Source organism: Rhipicephalus microplus, chromosome 6, assembly GCF_043290135.1.
Source record: "Rhipicephalus microplus isolate Deutch F79 chromosome 6, USDA_Rmic, whole genome shotgun sequence".
NCBI classification, from domain to species: domain Eukaryota; kingdom Metazoa; phylum Arthropoda; class Arachnida; order Ixodida; family Ixodidae; genus Rhipicephalus; species Rhipicephalus microplus.
This window is the reverse complement of record NC_134705.1, coordinates 119,753,364-119,776,238: the sequence shown is the minus strand read 5'-3', so window position 1 is coordinate 119,776,238 and position 22,875 is coordinate 119,753,364. Positions and strand designations below refer to the sequence as shown.

At 43.2% G+C, this 22,875-nt stretch overlaps 1 protein-coding gene across 2 annotated transcripts in view; it reads right to left on the bottom strand.

Moving 5' to 3' along the window:
- Positions 1–22,875, bottom strand: part of LOC119168024 (uncharacterized) — a 40,968-nt gene that overhangs the window by 1,864 nt on the left and 16,229 nt on the right. The window contains exons 6-8 of one of the 2 annotated variants that reach the window (XM_075866487.1): positions 13,337–13,523; positions 8,500–8,700; positions 7,416–7,595 (exon numbers count right to left, since the gene is read on the bottom strand). The gene's annotated coding sequence lies outside the window, so the exon portion shown is untranslated. The remainder of the gene's footprint in view (positions 1–7,415; positions 7,596–8,499; positions 8,701–13,336; positions 13,524–22,875) is intronic. The other variant, XM_075866489.1, reaches the window with a different exon arrangement.

Sequence of the window (22,875 nt, the reverse complement as noted above, 5' to 3'; positions counted from 1 at the left end):
AAACGAATGGTGGGCATGGTGGAAACCACCACCCACCGTTATAGTGGATTAATGTAGTGGGTGAATGGTGGGAAACACCCACCATGGCGCATGGTGGGTATGGTGGGTGCTGCAGTGCCGGCAACAGTTGAGCCCAAAATGACGTCAGAATCACCGTGACGAGCTGCCACAAAAAATAAAAAGAATTCTATAAAAACAGTATAAAAAACACCTGTCCCGTAAAAAGAAAAAACAAGGCGCCACGGAGGATCGAACGTGCAACCTGCGGATTTCCATTCGAAGACGCTAACCACTGCGCCACACCAACATGACGGCGATTGCGTGTTAAATACTTAGTTGCCATTCAAACTTAAGGTTCAAGTTATGTTTGTCGTGTACACAACATAGACAAGATCTACACCTGCTACTAAAAATTGCACATTTATTAAACACAAGCAACTGCGCCCTGTAACGATTGCCACTATGTTATTGGCACTAGTGCTATTTTTTTTTTTGCAATTCACAACTTCAAGGGAAAAAAAACCAAGTGGACTGCGGAGCAGCAACAGTTTACCGGCGAGTCTGCCAAGTTTAATATCCGTTTCGCGCTCGTTCTAAAGGGCGACATCTGCTCACGCTTTATGACGCTTCTAGGCTCATTTCATAGATACGCCCGCCTAATTTATTTGATTGAGTATTGGGATGCTTTTCGCGCAATGTAGAGGGCGGTCGCGCCAGCGCAACGCTGTAGCTCTTTCGCTAAAGCAACAACTACATAACGGCTTGGCCAAAACGAATGCAGTGTACCGGAAACATTACGCTATCATAATGGTTCACCAAGCACACGAATTGCCACGTCTGAGTTCTCGTACAAAAGCTAGAGAAGTGCCGGCGAGTGCGACCGGCGGCTGTCGGTGAGAAGACACTTAATTACGTTCTCTGGGAGTGCTTTAATCGCGTCACATCGATGTTTGTTGCTTCTTGAGCGAACACCATACACAATGAAAAATGCTTCATTTAGGTTAATTGATGCCATATGGCTGCGCTGCATTGTCATACTTAATCGTCGTAATCGTGTATTCTGAAACCCGGAAGCACGGATAGCACAATTGTACGGGCTCGATCAGTAGGCCTAACCTTTGGTGGAAATCATGATGGTAGAACATGTAGTGTACAGATCCCAGCTTGGTACACTATATAATTTGCCCGCAATTATAAGCCCACCCGTCATCTGGTTACTGCTTCCCAGCATTATCGCGATGGTGGGCAGAGCTTCTCAGCTTGGTACACCATGTGGCCCACCATAACAAGCAGCACCCATCATCTGCTTAGTGCTTCCCAGCATTATCGCAATGGTGGGAAGAGTTTCTCAGCTTGGTACACCATGTAGCCCACCATAATAAGCACCACCCACCATATGCTTAGGGCTTCCCAGCATTATCGCAATGGTAGGCAGAGTGTCCCATTATTGCCCACTATCTAGCCTCTGCTTTCCACCATCATTTCCACTTTACCCATCATCTGTACACCATACAACCCAGTATGTCCCGGCATAACCACCATATTTTCCACTACGTCCCACCATAGCCATCATAATTTCCACCATGCCCACTATTATTTCCACCATGCCCACTATTATTTCCACTACGCCCACCATGTTTTACAGTATCCACCATGGCAATTTTTCCAATAGGGCGTGTTCCTTACTCTCTATGCATCACTAATATTTTTATTGCATCAGCATTTATATGTCAACATCAATAAAACCCCGTGCGTCGCGGTATTGGTGATAGGATACATAGCCAAAGAACTGTGTAAAAATAGTCTGAGTGGTAATGGGTTTGAAAACATCAAATTTATGCACGCATGCACCGGAGACGGGAGTTTTCAATATTGCTAACGTCCATGCTTGCCAAATCTTGAAGAATGTGAACTCTGTGAATGCTGAAAATGCTGTGTACTGTTTACAAGATAGAACAGCCAGCGCTGCAACAAAATTGACGTTTTATGAACATCATGGTCTACTTGAAAAGCAGTTCCCAGACCTAGCCTGGCTGTGTAGTGAAATACTTGATTGCAATGCAGAATGTGGGGTTTGATTGCTGCTGGAACCATCATATTTATTCTATGCGTTCGTCGGGTCGACTCTGCTAATGCTAGATTTTAGAGGCGAAGCTTCTTAGCACCGACCCATTTGGCGTCCATCATGCCCCACAAAACGCAAACCGAAACTGAACACCAGCAAGAGAAATGGAAACATATGTGTAAACAACCAACCTTGTGTGTAATAAACTATATGACAGCACAATATACAATCACCAATGCCGTCCATCTGTCCGTCCATGCATGCGCTCACACGTCCACATGTCCATCCGTTTATCCATGCGTCCATCTGCCCGTACTTTATACTAGTCGGCGACTTCAATGTACACATCATGGATGTTAAAACCTATAGGTTCGACCACTCGTCGTCGTAGTAGTTGCGAGACTTGGCGTGGCTCTGTGGCAGAATACTTGGTTGCCACGCAGAACGCTGGGCTTCGATTCCTGCTGGGACCCTGGTATATTTTTCTTTACATTCGTTGGATCAACGCAGCCGATCTCAGCTTTTTCTTAACGCTCACGTGCTAAAATTTCTCATATGTGTTACTAACTGTCACTAACCAGTGGCACATACTCGCCCGTGCTTATGTAGATATATAGACATTTAGATACATAGGCATACGCCAAACGCGCTTGCAGTACGCAAAGCAATGCTTCGTATTTATTGTGGCACAATCGAGTCACTTGCGATAGGTAATCAATTTGTCTTCTGTAGCAGTCCCACTTACAATTCGAGTGTGTGCTCATTGGTATCACACTAGTTGTCATTAGCAATAAAATGGTCACTGTTACGGCACCAATGAGTCCTACCTATTCGCGATTACAAGTAATGCGGTCGGCAGGATTATCTCATACATTCTTGTAACATTGCATCATGGACATGAAAGGAAGACTCAATAAAAATGCGATACATTTTATATGTGTTAACTGTAACATGACCAAGTCACTAGTGATAAGAAGTCACTTCGTTCTTTACATCGGTTCTAGTTACATTTTGAAGGTGTAGAAGTCGATATGAAACGAACTGCTAATAAGTGAAAACTGCTAGTGTCACCATTGCGAGGTGAATGCCTCCGACCTCTAACGAATTCCTTGTGATATTCTCAGATGATTAATCTCGCACAATTTTGTAACAATTTGTCCTGGGTATCAAATAAATGGTCATTGATATGGTGATAGAGGTTTTTTACGTAATATATAGTATGACTTAGACAGTTGGGTTAATGACTCGGATCACCTTTTATGGTAGTCGTACATCTAATTTAAGTCTGTAATGTGTGTCATCAAACGTTGTCGTTAAAGGAGTACTGTGGTAGTGATTGCTTATCACCCTCACGCATTGGCGATCTCGACTACTATTTTAAGAGATGGTCTTGCTCATTCCTGTAACAGTAGTGGGAAATGTCCCACTGGTTACAGGATATTTAGTAGCATTGACTGTCAAAGCTAGGCTTTGCGGCACCTTAGGATTAAATTGTATGCTAGCCTTCATCACCTTCTTTACCAAATGGTGCAATATCTTCGGAAAGTAATAAAAAAAATCTGACAAAAACTCAGGAACGTTTGCTTGCATGCTCTTTATCTGTTGCCCGGCACTTCCTTGAAGTGTTGTAAACGCACAATGACCCCACAAATTTTGTGATGTTTGAACATACCATGGTTAGCCAAGTACAACTAATTTTCGTTGCAAGTTGAAAAACAAACAAACAAACTAACAGTTCTACAAGAAACGTCTTCTTGCAACCCCCTTCACTTCGTTCTTGCAGTGGTACATTTGCGAAAGTGAGCAACAACGAAGGAGTGCATTAAACATCTTTTTTTATTGCTTAAAGGAGATGTTGGTGCATAATTAGGGCACCAGCTACTCCTTAGCTCTTGAGAGAAACTTGAGCACGTAACTTGAAGTGAAAACATAAAAATCCTAATTATTTAGCACCACGCATGAGTCTTTATTAAGCTGGAGGTACTCCGCTGAAACTTGGTTTTCTCTTCTTCTTCGAGAGGGCATTATGTTTTTTATGTAGGCCAGCCAATGCCAAATGGCACTTGTGAGAAGTAGTGCACCATGAACTGGTAATTGAGAATGTCACATATATATCTAGAGTTTTTGTTTCCTGAAAAAAATCAAACTGCGGCGGTCAATTTATTGGATCTCCCTCCCCTTTTACTCTATTTTCTTTTCCCTCTATTTTGTGCCCTTCCCTAATTCCCAATATAGGGGAGCCAAAGGGATGTCTTTCTGGTTAGCCTCTCCACCTTCTCCCTTTCTGTCTACTTGTTTGCTTCCTTTTCTGTGATAATTTAATATTATGGATAAATAAATTGAGGAGGCCTACGTTGTTGACATATTTTTTTTATCGCATGAAAAACTCGCTTGGACATTCAGGCATTTTAAGCTGTTCTTGGCTCTAATTTATAAGCACTGAATATCTGCCAGTGGAGGCAAGAACACTCAAATGGGCGTTAATGTCCTTGTGCTAACATGGAAATTGAGCATCAGACACCGTCCTGAACTGTTGTAAGTATCGTGAAGCAAATGTATTGCGCTACTCCTAACAGAGGTGCAACTTCTGGCTAAGTTTATTAATTCTTTCGATGGGAAAGAAACGAATTATATGTGAGTGATCTTGAACTGTCCGCCACGGTGATCTGTGCCCATGGTGCACGGCTGCTGATCCAGCCTTCGTTCTGGGTCCGATCACGGCCGAGGTGTTTGCATTAGGGTAGATGAGAAATGGTGGAGGCCTGTTTACTGAGGGATGTCAGCGAATAATAGAGAACACTAGTTGATCGAAACATTAAGAGCCCTCCACATAAGCGTCTCTCATAATAGAATTTCGGTTTTGTGACGTAAAACCACAGATGACATAGTGAATATTGCGACCTAAAAATATAGATCATGTTCCAGGAATGGTGTAGTTTAAAATCAGCGGGTAGTCGGAAGTTTCGGCCTATGCCACACTAACGTTGGGAAAGCTCAATAATTTGAGATTTCATTCAATAAGATCTACTAAGTTTTGATAAGTCCCAAACGTGTAAGCTAATTATGGATAACATGGACTAAGGCTTTAGCCATTACTTCCAGGGCTTTCTTTCTTGGTGCTGCTTGCATTGCTATTTGCTGCTTAAGTTATGCGATAAGTGAGCCTTCCTTAATCAATAACGGTACGAATAATATTCAGGTTTTGACACGAATTTGGTCACTTCGTAATCGCGGGGAGAATCTTACATCCCGAGAAAGCTGAACTTGTTGTTGTTGTTTTTGTTTCCCTGTGCAAATGGCTCGTACCCAAAGAAGGGGATTGGTCGATTATAAGGTGAATTTGCCCTAAACATTGAGCATTGCGTCATTCTTGAACTTTCAAAGAGTTCGCTTTAGGTTCTTCAGTGATTGTAGCGTATGCACACAGTACTGAATTTTGATATTTCTTGAATATATTTAGTCGAGCAGCACACACCGTAATTACAAGCAAGCCTGAGGAATTGCAAGCAGCTTGATTTTCATCCTCTATGCCCCAACGGCAAAATGTTTTTAAGAATGAAGGCAGCCAACTCCCATTAGATATTGTGGCTTCCCGTAACGGTTACAAAAAACACCGTTCGGCCTGCTTATATTTCGAGATGACATATCTTTTCTGATAATATTACACAGCGATGTTACGTGAAAATAGGTTTTGGAATAAATTCAACAGTCTTGTTATTTTGCTCGTAATAGAGGGCATTGTTCTACCGCTTTACTTTCGGTCTGATTTCACTGACCGGCTTCAAGTTAGCCTTGTGTGTATGATATGGATTAATAACGAAAACACAAGGAATCGCTCCAGAACGTGTCTTGGGATTATAGTAAAGAGAACGTAATTAATTTTTTGTTTTAATTTAAAGAAGAAGACCGAATAGAAAATATGTGTCTCTTTTTGATAGCTGTATAGTAGCCTGAGCCACATGTAGCGAAGCAATATATCTTGACAAGCAATGTGTTCGTCAGAGAAATGGTTCCGTTTTGAACATAGCTATTTCAAATTGTTCTGCCTGAAGCATTCCAGAATACATAAACGCTTGAGCAGGGTTAATACATACCACCAAGACAAAAATTCTAGATGTAGAGTGGTTTTTATCGCTTAAATGCTTCGAAGCTTGTCCGCACTGGTCCGTTATTGCTGCATTAAAGGTGAGTGTACATTTTAATGTGAAATTTTATTCATCCAGTAAAACGGGGTGATTTTGCATGTGCTCTTAATATAGCTGATACGTACAAAGACAATATGAAGCTACTATATCTCCCGTTATCATCATTGTGTCACCTTTAGTGCCCTTTGATGAGTGACAATATCTCTTGGATATGAATGGCTCATAGAACAACTCATTGCACGTGGACGGTTACACATGGGCAGCACATTGTTTGATCTTTTGCCCGGTCTCTCAGCAGCCGTGGGGGCACAGCTCCTTCATCAATATCAAGCACCTAGCTCACCATAATTTTTTTCTGAATGCTCCCTGCAGTCAATTTAGTATGCGCCTTTAGAAAAACTCCAAATTCGCAAGATAGTACTTTGAAGCACTCATTATTTTGTTCCAAGAAAGAAAATGAAAGAATGTGATGTTTTGTGTGAGTTTCAGTAAACAAATATGTTAACAAGCCTGTCTCTAACTACCTAATTTTTCTGCCACAAGCCAGCTTTACTTCTTGCATGAAAATAATTGAAAATTTGGCGCGAATCATTTGCACAATTTTCTTGCCGGTTGTATTCATACGAGCGGACAAGAAATAAACTTTTCACGTCGGTTCTGGAATGCAGCACATCGAAGAATCGCCGAACAAAGGTAGCGTCTCCAGCAAAGTGGTCTTATGCAGCATTACGGAGCGCAATGAAATAATTGACCAATAGCTGTTCACTCAGAAAGCCGGCAGGAATGCTAAAGCCGAGTTTCAGGCCATTTGAAACAAACATGGGGCGTGTGACGCATCTTTGAAGTACATGTACACGATTCTGCACACGCCTAATGAAGGGGTTCATCTAGGAATGATCACTTTTTCGACCCCTGGTATCATACATGTGAACATTACTTTGCAGGTGCTAAGATCGGGTTATTAGGTACTGGTCCACAGTTTCTCCACATCCAAAGCCAGATGGCAGCACTTGTCTTGCGCTCTTGGGTAGTCTTACGTTTCTCTCAAGCTTAGAGAAGCTATGCATCCATCAAGGCACACAGCGCGAGTACTGAGCGGCTGGTCAATTGGTTTCTAGACTTAGAAATGATTTACAAGTCAGAGAAGCTATTGAAGCGTTGATAAAGGGCAAAATTTTTGCATGTTTGAATAAGAAGAAACTCACCACTACATCTGTTCATGCACTGATAACAACTTCTGAATTTGTTCGAGTTTCCGCCAAACCCGCTGTACAGGAGCACTTGACATTGGTCCTGTGTAGCATTATATGACCATGCGAAAATGCCCCCAATCCGTTTAACTTTTTCGACAGTCAAGCTACAGACTGGTTTCTCTGGACCACCACCTGCGCAAAAAAAAATTGTTGTGTGCAATACGAAATTTAAGCAACATGTTTCTCAGCTCTCGATTTAGCAAGATGCCATGGCATTTTATCTCACTAAAGCGCACAAAACATTAGCCTCTGTCATTTTTGCGTTATATGTGATTGTTCACGCGTCACTCTTCTTTTTTTTGTCCTGGATGCTTTATCCCATTGTCAGTTATGAAGAACAACAACAAAACCAACGTGCAATATTAGTTCGAGTGAACTCATCAATGCTTGCGTTGTATAATGTCGGTTGATATTGGCATATTGCCAATTTGAGAAAAAGTTTTTTTTGTAAAAACAAGGTATAATATCGACGTACCTATTCTCGGGCATATTTTTGAGTAGTAATTATTTTTACGTTACGCGCACTTGATTACACGCTAAATATCAGTATTGATAAATATGTGACTCAAAAATTTGCATATTGTAATTTGCAGCTATAATATTGTTAATTTTTCGACAAAAAACGTTCGATACTCTCCTAATACGTCAGTTTGATAACTGCAGATCTGCTTTGCTTTCTTCCTTGTACCTAAATGCTGTCATTTTCTTTTTATTTTTCTATTCGTTTCTGGTTTTGTACATGCTGTGTAATAATTATTTATTATTGAAATGAACTGGAAGGTTTTGATAATCGAGAACATTTTATTATATTGATAGTTTGCTTAGAAATGTTGTATATCTGAATATTTTCTAATATTTATCACCCAACATAGTAGGAGGCCTAAGTATAGAGAGCGAGTGCTAATGTGGACGATGGTCCTATTACGAATATACCTGACATGAATACTTTTTGACGCTTTTCTACATTGATCTAAACGCCGTGCTTTCCCAGATAGCTGGATAGAAAGGCTCTAATATAGGGAAGGAATTCACTTACGTAAGCACCAGCGTTGGCACTGTCCTTCCGAAGAAGACCTGTTTAAGTTGCCGTTGCATCCGCCGAAGGTGAAAGCCTTGCATTTACGGCTCTCAGAATCAAAATACCATGAAGTAAATGGACCTCTCCCACATGTGTTCCCTGGAGCTTTCGGCTTCAAGCAGTAACTGGGGGTTTTTTGACTTGCCCCTATCGAATGAGCTAGAAGAATGAAATGATTGACATAATTAGAGAACCTAAATACTGCAGGAGAATCAAGTAGGAACTTGAAACTCTAGACTAAACGCAATCTCTGTGGTACTGAAGGCCACGAACAGAGTTTACATCATAAGCATGTGTAAAACACGAACAGCAAAGACATTATTTGAAATACTTCTTACTTGTGTCTATGTTTTAAACTTTTGATACTTGTAATATAATACACAGTGCTACGCAGAACCAAAAAATGTTTTTTCCCAACTTGTACATTACGCATGTAGATCATGAGTGGCTCAGAAACTCATATTGAAATAAAAAAAAGCTTGCTCCTGGTTTTTGAGATGGCATCGCTGTGAGTCCTTTCATGTTGGAAGTTTCCAGTTTCATCTTCGTTATCATGGTTTCTTGAACCTACAATTCAATCTTAAATACTGTGCACTCTGAATGTGCATACATCCATTAGTCTCTGTAATGTTACCCTCGGTACTCCCAGGTGCAGTGATGCAAGGCAACGTCCGCATTTCAGTAGGATCATAAATATGCTGACGCCGGAGATTGAGCTTGACGTCGTGGAGCTGCGTCATTTAATTACCTCATCCGTGGCTGTCTGTATCGAAGTGTCGTGTACAGGTTTCCAGTTTGAGCAACTTGCAACAGCCTCCAAAATAGAGTTATTGATTTATGCCATATACCTGTACAGGTAATATTGCAAATAGGTATAACTTAAGTAGGTGGTAATTACATGTATTAGAGTACTCGTGCTTAAAATATTTTTTGGCCTCACTGTATTACTAACGTAAACTGCACTGTATTTGCTTTGAGTTACATTTACTTTGATATAGAACATTTGCATGCCGAGCTTGATGGTGATGTTGAGTAAGTCTTCATTTCGTCCAGAGAAGGTGCAGCACAGACCTCACGCCACCCGTATAGTGCCACACGGACGGCGTCAAGCCGAGCTTGGAGGGCCAATCGTGTGAACTCTGGGTGTTGGGCATTGTTTACTTTTGAGGACATCGCGCCAAATCTTCTTGAATATGGACACTCAACATTGAAAACAAGCAAACCGAAATAAAGTACAATATTTTATATAGATTAACGGATCCACAAGGTATTTTTGTATATGACATGGTGTTCTCATATACTCTAATATTGTCACGACGTCAAAACAGAGGTCTTGCCGTAGAGATAGAGACACCGGAAGCAGGTCGGTTTTTTTAATAGAACGCACAAGCGAGTTCTTTTGTTTTTCATTGATTTCATAGTCCTTCATGGCACATGCACAACTGCCATCGTCTTTCTTGTTCAAGCACGTGACATTTGCCTCCCTCCGAAAGAGGCATATTCCCGATGTGCAACTTCGGCGCTTTACCAGGCATATGAAGTGGTCGCGCCAACACGGCAACCGGGAGCTAATTAACTCGATAAATACGGTTTCATACGCACGACGTGCACGACTTCGGGTAAATGCTTTTGGCGCTTAGAACTACAGTCAGTGCCGGGAACAACTTCGTAGTATACGTCGTTCAAGCGTCGCGTGACGCTGTATAGGCCAAGGTACCGTCTTAGTTGTTTTTCAGAGAGGCCACGTCGACGTATCGCAATCCATACCCAGGCCTTGTCGCCTGGTGTATAGCTAATGAACTTGTGTCGGGGGTTATATCATTGTGCATCTTGATGCTGTTGATCACAGATGCGCACGTACATGAGCTGTGTGGCTTCCTCGGCGCGTTGACTGAATTCTTCGGCGTCTACATGGATGTCGTCACACACATGCCAGCGTTGCCGTGACTTCGCGACCCCAGATCATACTGAAAGGTGTCATTCCAGTGGTTTCTTGTCGAGCGGTATTAGAGGCAAAAGGCACGTACGGCAATATCTAATCCCAGTTTTTTATGTTCCGTGTCAACGTACATGCTGATCATGTCTGTGAGGGTCCTATTGAAAGGCTCTGTCAGTTCATTTTCTGCGGACAATATGCAGCTGTTCTCCGGTGAGCTGTACCGCTGAGTCTGAGCACCGACTCCAAAAGCTCTGCGGTTAAGGCAGATCTTCTGTCTGTGATCACTGCTGTCGGAGCGCCATGCCGAAAAATGATGTTGCCGAAAAACGATGTTTTCGATGAAGAACTGAGCGGGTTCTGCTGCTGTGCCGTGCTGCATAGCTTTAGTCTCCGCATAATGGGAGAGGTAATCGGTGGCTACAATAATCCATCTGTTCCCTGTTGTGGAAGTTGGAAAGGGACCCAGGAAATCCATACCAATCTGGGTGAACGGCTTCGCTGGTGCTTATACTTGATGATATAGACCAGCTGGCTTGCTGGGAGGCGCCTTGCGTCTTTGGCAGTCGGGGCAAGTTCGCACATGATGGTTAACAGCAGCAGTTAACTTTGGCCAGTAGTACTTGTATCGTAGTCGGCACAATGTTCGGGTGTAGCCTAGATGACCAGAAGTTGCTTTATCATGGTACGCTTCCTTAATTTCTTTTCGAAGAGAGGCAGACACGACCAGCAAGTGCGGTTGCCAGTTGGTCAGATTTTTTTCTTATAGAGAACATCGTTTCGCAACCAAAAAGATGGCAGTCTTCTACCAAATAACCGTGGCACGTCTTTACGTCGTCCTTTTAAATATTCAATGAGCGGTAACAGCTCGTGGTCACGGCGCTGCTCTTGTGATATAGTGGCCGTGTTGACAACTCTCAAGAATGCTGCGATGTTTTCATCATTATGAGCGATAGTCTCCACTGGCGACCGTGAGAGACAGTCAGCATCGGTGTGCCTCTTCCCAGATTTATAGATGACGGTCATGTCTAATTCTTGAAGCCTTAGGCTCCAGTGCGCGAAACGGCCAGATGTATCTTTAAAGTTGGCGAGTTAGCACAATGAGTGATGGTCGATAACAACCTTGAAGGAGCGGCAATAAAAATATGGACGAAATTTGATGACCGCCCACACCGCGATGAGACACTCCTTCTCGGTAGTCGAGTAGTTCTCCTTCGTGCGAGAGAGAGTTCTGCTGGCGTAGGCAATTACTCTTTCACAGCCATCTTGCCACTGCACCAAAATGGCACCCAGACTTACATTGCTGGCGTCAGTGTAAAGTGCTCTAGGGGCTTCCTGATCGAAGTGCGCAAGGACTGGAGGTGTTCGCAGGCCTTGTCGTAGTTCATTGAATGCCATTTGCTCTTGTTCACCCTAAAAGAATGGGACGTCCTCACGTGTGAGAATTGTAAATGGCGCCACAATAGAGGAAAAGTGGAGGTGCTGGAGCCTACAACCTGATGCAGGGCAGTCTTGCTTGGGTCCGTTCACCTAGTCCAGAGACTCAGCCCCTCGTCACGACTCCGGTGCACCGATTCAGTAGGCGCCTACTAGGTCTAAGTCCGGAGTCCGCACCTTTTCCTCCTCTTTCCAGCGTGGCAGCTCCTACGACATCCACGGCTATCCTTCCATCGCAGACCACTCTTTCCTCGCATGTGACTCTTGAACATCTTCGCGTTCCTGAAGTTTTCCGTGGGGAAGAGTTTGAGGATGTCGAGGACTGGCTCGAACAGTTCGAACGGGTCGCTGTTTCCAACCACTGGAGCAAACAGCACAAACTTGGTCGTGCATATTTCGCACTGGAAAATAGCACTCGCACGTGGTACGAGAACCGCGGGGCTACATTCCAATATTGGGAAGATTTCCGTCGAAAGCTCTTCGCTACATTTTTGAACTCGGACCGACGGGACCGCACAGAGCAACTGGTTGAGGCCCACGTGCAAAACCCAAGGAAAAAGCCACCGTGTACCCAGAGGGTATGATCCGTCTGTTTCGACGAGCTGACCCTGACGTGCCCGAGGCAAAGAAGGTGCGTCACCTAATGCAGGGTGTTATTAAGGAACCAGTGTTTGTGGGCATCGGACGAAATCCACCTACAACAGTATATGGATTCATAAGATAGGCGACTGTCATCGAGTGCGCACTGCAACAACGTTGCCGACATTTTGACCGCCTGTCGAACCACACGGCAGTAAGTGCTGCAGCTCAGAACACTACCATATGCGAAAGTTCCCTGCGACAAATGATTAGGAAAATACTGCGTGAGGATCTTCGGGCCCTCTGCGTTCCCCCTACCCAGCACCTCCACCAGTGTCACGACGTCAAACAGAGGTCTTGCCGCAGAGATTGAGACACCAGAAGCAGGGCCGTCTTTTTATTAGAACACACAAGCGAGTTCTTCTTTTTCGTCCATTTCATATTCCTTCATGGCACATGCACTACTGCCAACGTCTTTCTTGAGCAAGCACGTGACAATATATTGCCCTGATTGCGTGTGCCATATTCATAGCAAGCGTCCCTGTGAAGATCTTTTATGAAAGTGGTGATGACTTACTTGTATGTATTACATGCAAAGTATTACGCGCAAAGCGACAAAATTCAACATCCTAAGTGTGCTCAGGTTGGAAAGCTATAGATTCCGTAATTCACCTGAAATCATTTTACTTCTGCGAAATTTTCCTGCACTGATGTACGTGGTGCATAGACTCCGTACTTCTAAATAGAAAAACGTGAAGAAACATTGATCTTATAACAAATTATTTTAAAATTTCTCATCCATTCTTTAGTTTCATGGACACAGCATCTAGTCAAGCGACTCACCATAATTGTGGCAGACTCTAGCAAAATACAAAAAAAGTACAGGTGTACTCTTCATGCTTAAGACTGTGCTCTTCAAATCTGTGGATGTCAAGCTTCAAGATATCATTTAGAGATGTGGCCTTCAGGCAGCAGCAGCCAGAAGAGCAAGGCACAAATTTTTTCAAGTTTCTTTTGTTTGGGAGTATACCTGAAATAAATAATCTGTTTTAAATGCACGTAATACAATCTTATGCCCATAAAAACACTATCATACAGTATGGTCATGCTTACACCAACGTACGCCTTCTTTATGCATTGATTCTCTCGGAAGCTAAATCTGACTAATGATTGTTGCAGCATATACTAATGTACAATATCTCAGAGGGTGAGATCACTGTCCAAAACAATTGAAAAGCAATACTATCAATTGTTTGTTTTAAAAGAAAATATTGTTACACAACAAATACATACCTATGGCGTATTCATTACACATATTCGGCAAGTATATTTTGTGGACGCTTGTCCCACTTTATGTTACACTTTGAATCTCGTCAGAAGTGAGAGGCATATGAATATTCCGCAGCACTGCCAGTTTTTTTTATTTGAGTCATTTTTTGTTTCTGGAATATGCCTACACACTTCTTGTTATTATATATTTGCCTCAAGTAAGAAAAGAAGCCACCAGGTAAAGAAAGGGCATAATTCACTATAAATGGGGTTGTATATCGTGCCTAATCCTCTGTATCTGTACGTAATGCTTCCTTTTACACGTAAGTCTCACTCACATTAGTTTGTAGAACACTATTACGTGCTATAGTTAGAAATGTTTGCTCACATAGGCACACGGATGTCTAGGTACGTGCCAGCACATTATAACGTTGTTGCTGCTATGACAATTGCTTGAGTATTTTTTTTTAAATTTCAACGAGAAAGCATTCCTGTAGTAAGCATAGCTTTGCTGAAATATGTGTGCTTAGTCACTCTTGTCAGACGTTCCACTCTTCTGGTCTTTTTCTCAAAGTTTTCATATATATTGTTACTGACATAAAGTTGCCGTAGTGTGGACATATTTTCCTTTGTGCCGAATGACAACGTGCTTGCCTTTTGTGCTATTTGGCAGTGTTGTACGCAAGCAAGTATTGATGGCATTATCTAGAGCAGCATGACCATTGCCTTGCAATGCTATAGCTTCATGGATGCACTCGCATCTACAGGGTAAAACTGAATGTTCTATATTATTTTCAGAGCGAAGCTCTTAAGCTGTCATTTCTGCATTGAGCAGTGTCACCGTTGGTGTTGTCGCCGTCGATGTAACCGATAAAGCGAACGAGGACGAAAAAGATAGAACACGAAGTCCGTATATTTCATAGGCCAATAGCCTCTAACTTCACTTTCTTTCTTCCTCTATCAAGCACGCCCATCTCTCAGTCGGGGCCCCTACTTATGCAGGGACGGTACTTGCACTGCATCTGGCTTTGCTTGTCTTAAATGTGCTGTCCACATTTCACTTGATTCGGGGTGCCTGAACTGCACTGCATGGTGTTTGTAGCGCTCGGGCGCTGAAAGTTTCTCAGGCGGCATGTGACGTTTGTTACATTGCTACAACCACGGAGAGCGAGAACCTCAAACCATAGTGGGGTTGCTCCTACACCAAGCAGCGCTCAGAGTTTGCCTTAAGGACGATCGTGATCTTCGGTGTGTTTTTTTTCATATGTAAAACATCTAGTCAGGTATTGACGTCAGAAGTGAACAAGTGCGATGGGTGCATGGGTCCCTGGTGGCTCTGAAGACTACAATATACCCGCGAAGCATACGGAACGCCACACTTCTTCTTTCTTCTCAATTAGGACAGCGTGTTTTGGGAAAGACAGCTCCCACGCAAAATACACAAATCATATGTCATAGGCACTGCTCCGAAAGCCACCGAATAAGGACTGCGATTCCGGTTTACCATGCATGGAAACAGAAACGCCATCCCTTAAGACTCGAGGGCGAAAGGCGTATTCTTCCTATTTTGTCTCGGTCATTTGTCATTTGAATAATTTGAATTTGTCATTTGAATTTGTCATTTGAATTTGCCAGACAATTGATCCATGTCTGGATCATTTTGTCTGGATTGTAGTTAGGCAAAGGTTTTACTGATCTTGGGTTATGCGCCAAACAAGGGTGGTGGCTGACAATTGCTTTGACCTCTCTTGTTTTTTAACACTTTTAACACCCTTCTTGGTCTGACGTATCAGACCTTCGGCAACAAAAGTGATAACGGGCGTCGGGAAGCCGGCTACCTGAAGGCGACACACCTGTTCGTAAAAGCTTTGTTCCGCACGGTGCCTACACGACTTCAGGATCGCAGCCCCGCGGCTAGACGTGGTGATGCCCTTCATCACTAATTTTGAATGACCGGACTTGTAGTTAGCCAAAGGTTTTACTGATCTTGGGTTATGTGCCAAACAAGGGTGGTGGCTGACAATTGCTTTGACCTCTCTTGTTTTTTAACACTTTTAACACCCTTCTTGGTCTGACGTATCAGACCTTCGGCAACAAAAGTGATAACGGGCGTCGGGAAGCCGGCTACCTGAAGGCGACACACCTGTTCGTAAAAGCTTTGTTCCGCACGGTGCCTACACGACTTCAGGATCGCAGCCCCGCGGCTAGACGTGGTGATGCCCTTCTTCCCTAATTTTGAATAACCGGACTTGTAAATAGGCAAAGGTTTTACTGATCTTGGGTTATGCGCCAAACAAGGGTGGTGGCTGACAATTGCTTTGACCTCTCTTGTTTTTTACCACTTTCAACACCCTTCTTGATCTGACGTATCAGACCTTCGCAAACAAAAGTGATAACGGGCGTCGGGAAGCCGGCTACCTGAAGGCGACACACCTGTTCGTAGAAGCTTTGTTCCGCACGGTGCCTACATGACTTCAGGATCGCAGCCCTGAGGCTAGACGTGGTGATGCCCTTCTTCACTAATTTTGAATGACCGGGCTTGTAGTTAGGCAAATGTTTTACTGATCTTGGGTTATTTGCCAAAGAAGGGCGGTGGCTGACAATTGCTTTGATCTCTCTTGTTTTTTAACACTTTTAACACCCTTCTTGATCTGACGTATCAGACCTTCGCAAACAAAAGTGATAACGGGCGTCGGGAAGCCGGCTACCTGAAGGCGACACACCTGTTCGTAGAAGCTTTGTTCCGCACGGTGCCTACATGACTTCAGGATCGCAGCCCTGAGGCTAGACGTGGTGATGCCCTTCTTCACTAATTTTGAATGACCGGACTTGTAGTTAGGCAAAGGTTTTACTGATCTTGGGTTATGCGCCAAACAAGGGCGATGGCTGACAATTGCTTTGACCTCTCTTGTTGTTTAACACTTTAAACACCCTTCTTGATCTGACGTATCAGACCTTCGCAAACAAAAGTGATAACGAGCGTCGGGAAGCCGGCTACCTGAAGGCGACACACCTGTTCGTAGAAGCTTTGTTCCGCACGGTGCCTACATGACTTCAGGATCGCAGCCCTGAGGCTAGACGTGGTGGTGCCCTTCTTCACTAATTTTGAATGACCGGACTTGTAGTTAGGCAAAGGTTTTACTGATCTTGGGTTATTTGCCAAAGAAGGGCGGTGGCTGACCATTGCTTTGATCTCTCTTGTTTTTTAACACTTTTAACGTCCTTCTTGATCTGACGTATCAGACCTTCGCAAACAATAGTGATAACGGGCGTCGGGAAGCCGGCTACCTGAAGCCGACACACCTGTTCGTAGAAGCTTTGTTCCGCCCGGTGCCTACACGACTTCAGGATCACAGCCCCGAGGCTATACGTGGTGATGCCCTTCTTCACAAATGTTGAATGTCCGGACTTGTAGTTAGGCAAAGGTTTTACTGATCTTGGGTTATGCGCCAAACAAGGGCGGTGGCTGACAATTGCTTTGACCTCTCTTGTTTTTTAACACTTTTAACACCCTTCTTGATCTCACGTATGAGACCTTCGCAAACAAAAGTGATAAAGGGCGTCGGGAAGCCGGCTACCTGAAGGCGACACACCTGTTCGTAGAAGCTTTGTTCCGCCCGGTGCCTACACGACTTCAGGATCGCAGCCCCGAGGCTAGACGTGGTGTTGCCCTTCTTCACTAATTTTGAATGACCGGACCTATAATTAGGCAAATGTTTTACTGATCTTGGGTTATGCACCAAACAACGGCGGTGGCTGACAAAAGTTATATTTATGTCTAGGAGTTGTAAGGCATGCTGTGAAGGCATTTCGCTGGTCAATTTTAGCCCCATTCCCGTTTCTTGAAAGATTGGCTGAGCCTTTTCAAAATTCATGCGCTCCCTATTTTTAAGCACTGCTATTAAGTAAGAATCCACGTAACGCGCGACACGAACCACCTTCCCCTTTAACTTGTTTTCTAGTCTGGAATCAATTTCCCGAGAAAGATGTCGCTGAGAACTGGGGCCACGACCCAATACAGACAACCGCTTTTTGAATCATCATTTTCCCTTCCCAAAATATGAAGGTTGATTGCAAACGATACATCAATAACTCTTGAAAGGTTTCCACCTTCTAATCACAGTTGTTTTGGAAATTATGCTCGACGTTGTCCTCCGTAATGCATTCTTTAACAGATTTCATTAGCTCCCGCTGTGGAAGGGAATGATATAAATCCACTACGTTTACACTGAATGCCGTGCATCCGTCAAACTAAGCAGAACGCAATTCTACAACGATTATTGCGAGTTACTTTAATGAATAAATCTTTCCCTTTTAGTTTTTATAGATGCTTCTGCAGAAAAGTTGAAATGATCAATTGCCATGTGCCTCTTTCGGAAACAACAGTGCGAAAAGGCTGCTCTGGTTTGTGGGTCTTTATTGAAAAGAAAGGTTCAAGTTGTAACCCCTGAGCCTTCGTTACAATTCTAGACTGGGTTTCTTGGTTCATTTCCTACAAGAGGCTCTTCGCCGTGTTCTTAACTTTTTTAGGCTCACCTTTCACTATCCGGAAGTTTTTTATAACAGCAACTGAAGCGTTTAAAGAGAACTGTCCATCAGTCAACAGTACAAAAAAAAACCCTTTCTTAGCCGCGGTAAACAACATCAACTTTTTTTTTACTTCAAGGACTCAGCAAGAGGTAGTAACCGTATGCTATTCTTTTGTGTTTCTTTTTGACTACGCATAATGACATCTGCACACTCAGACACACACCTTGTCCTCCCATCCTCCGTAGCATGCTTAGAAACAGTCCTCGCTAGGGCGAGGAGCTCAATGGCGCTGAGCCTCGGTTCCGCGCAGAACTTAGGGCCGAGCTTGAGTGCCTCTAGGTGCTCTCCCGGTATCGTATATTGAACAAAAAGCATGATAAAAAGAGCTCTAGCCAAAATAAGTGCGGTGTAAAACACAGGGACGCCTCACTACTCTACTTACTGGGGGTGCTGTACAGAATTTCCTTAACATGCGGACGGGTTTATATTGGGCAAACAGGGCGTTGGCTCTGTGTACGACGAAAAGAACACACCGGAACCTTCAAAACCAGCGCGTACGCGAATTTGCCTTCGCACTGCCACACGTGTGGATGCAGGCCCTTGTTCAATTAAAAAGTAGTGGTCTTCAAACACAGCGATCAGATCACAAGAGAACTAATGAAAGCATTCCATATCAAAAAAGAAGGGGAGTCCTGCGTTAGTCAGACATCAATATCTTTGCATGAAAAAGAAGAAATCCTAATCAGTAGCATGTCTGTTTGAATGAAATATGTCACACCTGTGCAGTTACCCGTGGCGTGAAATTAATAATGACGTCGACATGGTCCTTCGCCGGCACCTCTGCGCATGTTCTTGTGTGTTTTTATCTTATGTGTTCAGATAATTTGTATAATTCAATAAATTCTTCAGTTGAGAGTCAGTGCTTGTTTGTGTCTCTTCTATTCGTCCCGTGAGTTTGTGCGCTGTTACTGCCCATAATAAGCTGTCGGTATACAGTAGTCTGGTGAAGTCACTTGGTAAAAGAAAAGGATTACATTGTGCAAAAAGTTTGATGGAATCGCAAAGGCCGCACTGGTTGTCCCGCTTTGACTTACATCCATTTTTTCGTGCTGTATTTTTTGGAAAATGCTGCACCAGCTTGCTCAAACAAAAGCACTGCCATGATTGTTTGAATATTTTGAGTGGTAATGATCTTTGATGAATGTAGCGAGTTGGGCTTGTTGGTACATAATTCTGGCACACAATACAGCTCGAAACACACACAGTGGATGGAACACAAATGACGATGTCGAGCACTTATATTCAACATATGTCAATGGAAAATTGCACGCGTATTTTATTTTATTGCGATAGCAAAGATAGGGACATCCTCAACGAAGTTCGCCGTCTCCGCCGCCATCAATCACGTAGAGGTATATATATATATATATATATATATATATATATATATATATATATATATATATATATATATATATATATATATATATATATATATATATATATACTTATATTATATATATGACGCATGAAGGTAGCGATGGTTGGTAGAAGCCGAAGAGGAAGTGCTTTTACAATAAACATGGCGTATGAGCCAGGCCACGTCTCCCATTCATCATAGCGTCACACGAGTCGACAGGATGGAGACCTGCCTGCCACTTCATCAGTCACTCATCATCGACGCAGTTCCCCAGAAGACGCCCTGACCGTACATTGACTACCGAATCATCGCTTAGGAGGACAATGACCAGCCCCATGACAGAACCATTGGCTGACCTCGACATCCCCAAGTACACCGGATCAGCGTACGACGGACCCGTAGAGGACAAACTTCAGCGACTACGTCACCGGTGAGGCATTCAAATTTTGCCTAACTCACATATTCCAGAACGACGAATCATGGCAAAAATTAAAGAGGAGATGATTACCCCTTTTAATGACTCTTACCAAGACTTACTCATTGCTAACCATCTAGAGACAACTGCACACTATCCTCAATTTCCTAAGCAGTCATCAAGCATTCGAAAGTCCAGCGCGAATCGACAAGTGCCTCAAGACAAAGTGGCACATGCGTTTACTTACAGAAGACCATTCGTATATTGGGAAAAACCCAACCGTCAAGTGCAGCTCCCTTGTGCACGAAAGTCGGCCTTTCCGAAGTCGTGGCATCAACATACGACACGAGACGTCGCTCACCCTACCGATGCCTTGCATGCTTCGTCTCGCATACATGGTCCACCACCTGGTTTTCTACGACGCAGCTCTTCAAAGGCTCCTAACGGTCACTGTTCATGTCATAAGGACGCCTTGTTCATGGTAGACCAGCTGACACATAGGGAAAATACCAAACAACACCAAGATGACTCAAAGAGTGGAAATCAGTCTCCACGCATTGGAGCAGCTTACTCCCCATCTCGCAGACTTGGCCCGCATCCTGGTTTTACATCACTTCGCTGTTTCATTGCTCACAACACTCATCTCACGCCTCACTCGCCCACTACGGTTGGGATAGAGCTGCGGAACTCCGAATATACTCAGCCAAGCCTTGGACCAACAATCCTCATTCATGCATCAGAACAGCTTATCTCCCAAGCTGTGGACACAGAGAAACAGCCCCAAGTAAAATCTGACCAAACCAATCCTCTCGCAGTGTCGCCGTCGAGTTCCCAGCCACCTGGGAGCCCAATCGACACAGGAGGTTCGGAACGATCAACTTTCAAGCACTTCCCTGTGCCATGAACGTCCATTAAGAATGTCGTTGCAAGAGCCTCAGCAGATTTTTCTTTCAATTCTGGCACACTATCTCCACTGCCTGACAAGAATCTTGACACCCTAACAACTATCGACTATTTACTGATCAAATCACCATGCAAAGAAAAGCATACAAATGCTCCTGAAAGATGCCCATCTGATCAACTTTCACAAAAAGACGAGCACTTTCAGCAAAGGAAACTCCACAAACTCCAGGAACTACAACGGACACACCAACAAGGACGACGACGCAAAGCAAGCGTCTTAAAACACCTTCAAGAAGCGAGGCATCTTCGCATAAGGGATCGGCGCCAGAAACGCATTTGGCACAAAATATCAAGACTGCGCCTAAGATTACAGCTCCGAAACCTCAGGATACACCGAACAAGACGAGAAGTCACCAGTTCCACCACGCAAGGATTCAGACACCATCCCGTTAGTTTACAACAACGAGCACGCACGCCGCAAAGACAGTGACGCCGAAGACCGATCTACTGCAACGCTTTCAAACAGCGTCCACTCTTCGCAATAATGCCAGATATTTCATCAGTCTCCACGTTCAAAGCATTCTTGTGTTATCCAGGACGCAACCATCAGACTCGCCCGCCAGATCTCTTATTGATATCACCGGACTGCCACACTCTCCCTTCGAGTCTTAGCCACGAAGAAGACAACACGTGCATTTTAAAATTTGTGAGACTACCTCTTTATTTTGACATTGGTGACTTCCAAACCACTCCTTGTTTACTTTTTCTTGTTTGTAAGTTGGAACTCATGCTTTCTTTCGGGGGGAGGGGGAATCATGTGAAGTATGAAGGTAGCGATGGTTGGTAGAAGCCGAGGAGGAAGAAGTGCTTTTAGAATAAACATGGCGTATGAGCCAAGCCACGTCTCCCATTCATCCTAGCGTCATATATATATATATATAAACTTCGAGAATAGTGCAGTATAGGAAACAAAACAATAAAATATTTATTTAATCCTAACAGTTTCGGCTGGTGGACCAGCCTTCTTCGGAGGATTTTCACTTACATCCTCCGAAGAAGGCTGGTCCACCAGCCGAAACTGGTAGGATTAAATAAATATTTTATTGTTTTGTTTCCTATACTGCACTATTCTCGAAGTTTATAACTTTTATTACGGTAGCCGGAAGAAACTCTGATCATCTATTTCATCTATATATATATATATATATATAGGGAAAATAAGTACACGCCTTTAAAAAATGTTTACAGGTGACGTTTCGATCGGAGACCGATCTTCATCAGACATCGATGAAGATTAGTCTCCGATGAAAACGTCACCAATAAACAGTTTTTTAGAGGCGTATACATATTTGGCCTTGATTCTACGGCAACCGAAGCAAGACTCTTTATAATCTACTATATATATATACATACATACACACGCACATATATATATATACATATATACATATATATCTATATATATATATATATATATATATAATGTGTGTATTCTGACGAAGGCCGTGCCAAGCCGAAACATTAGCAAAGACAATTTCTTTTTCAAATTTGCTATCTGCAAGTTCATTCAATATAGAAAATACCCGGACTTGTCGTGCCTTCTCTTCAATATATATATATATATATATATATATATATAAATATTTATATATAATAAGGAAAAGAAGTGTATACCTAAGGGCTCGTTTTTCCGTGTTTTAACACAATATGAGATCTAACAGACAGTAATGCCAAGGAATGTACAGGGGAAGTTATTAGAACCAATGGAATGTAAATAAGAAGAAAGAAAAGTGGATGAAAAAATAACCAGCCGTGAGTAGGAGCCAGCAAGAACAGGAACCAGCC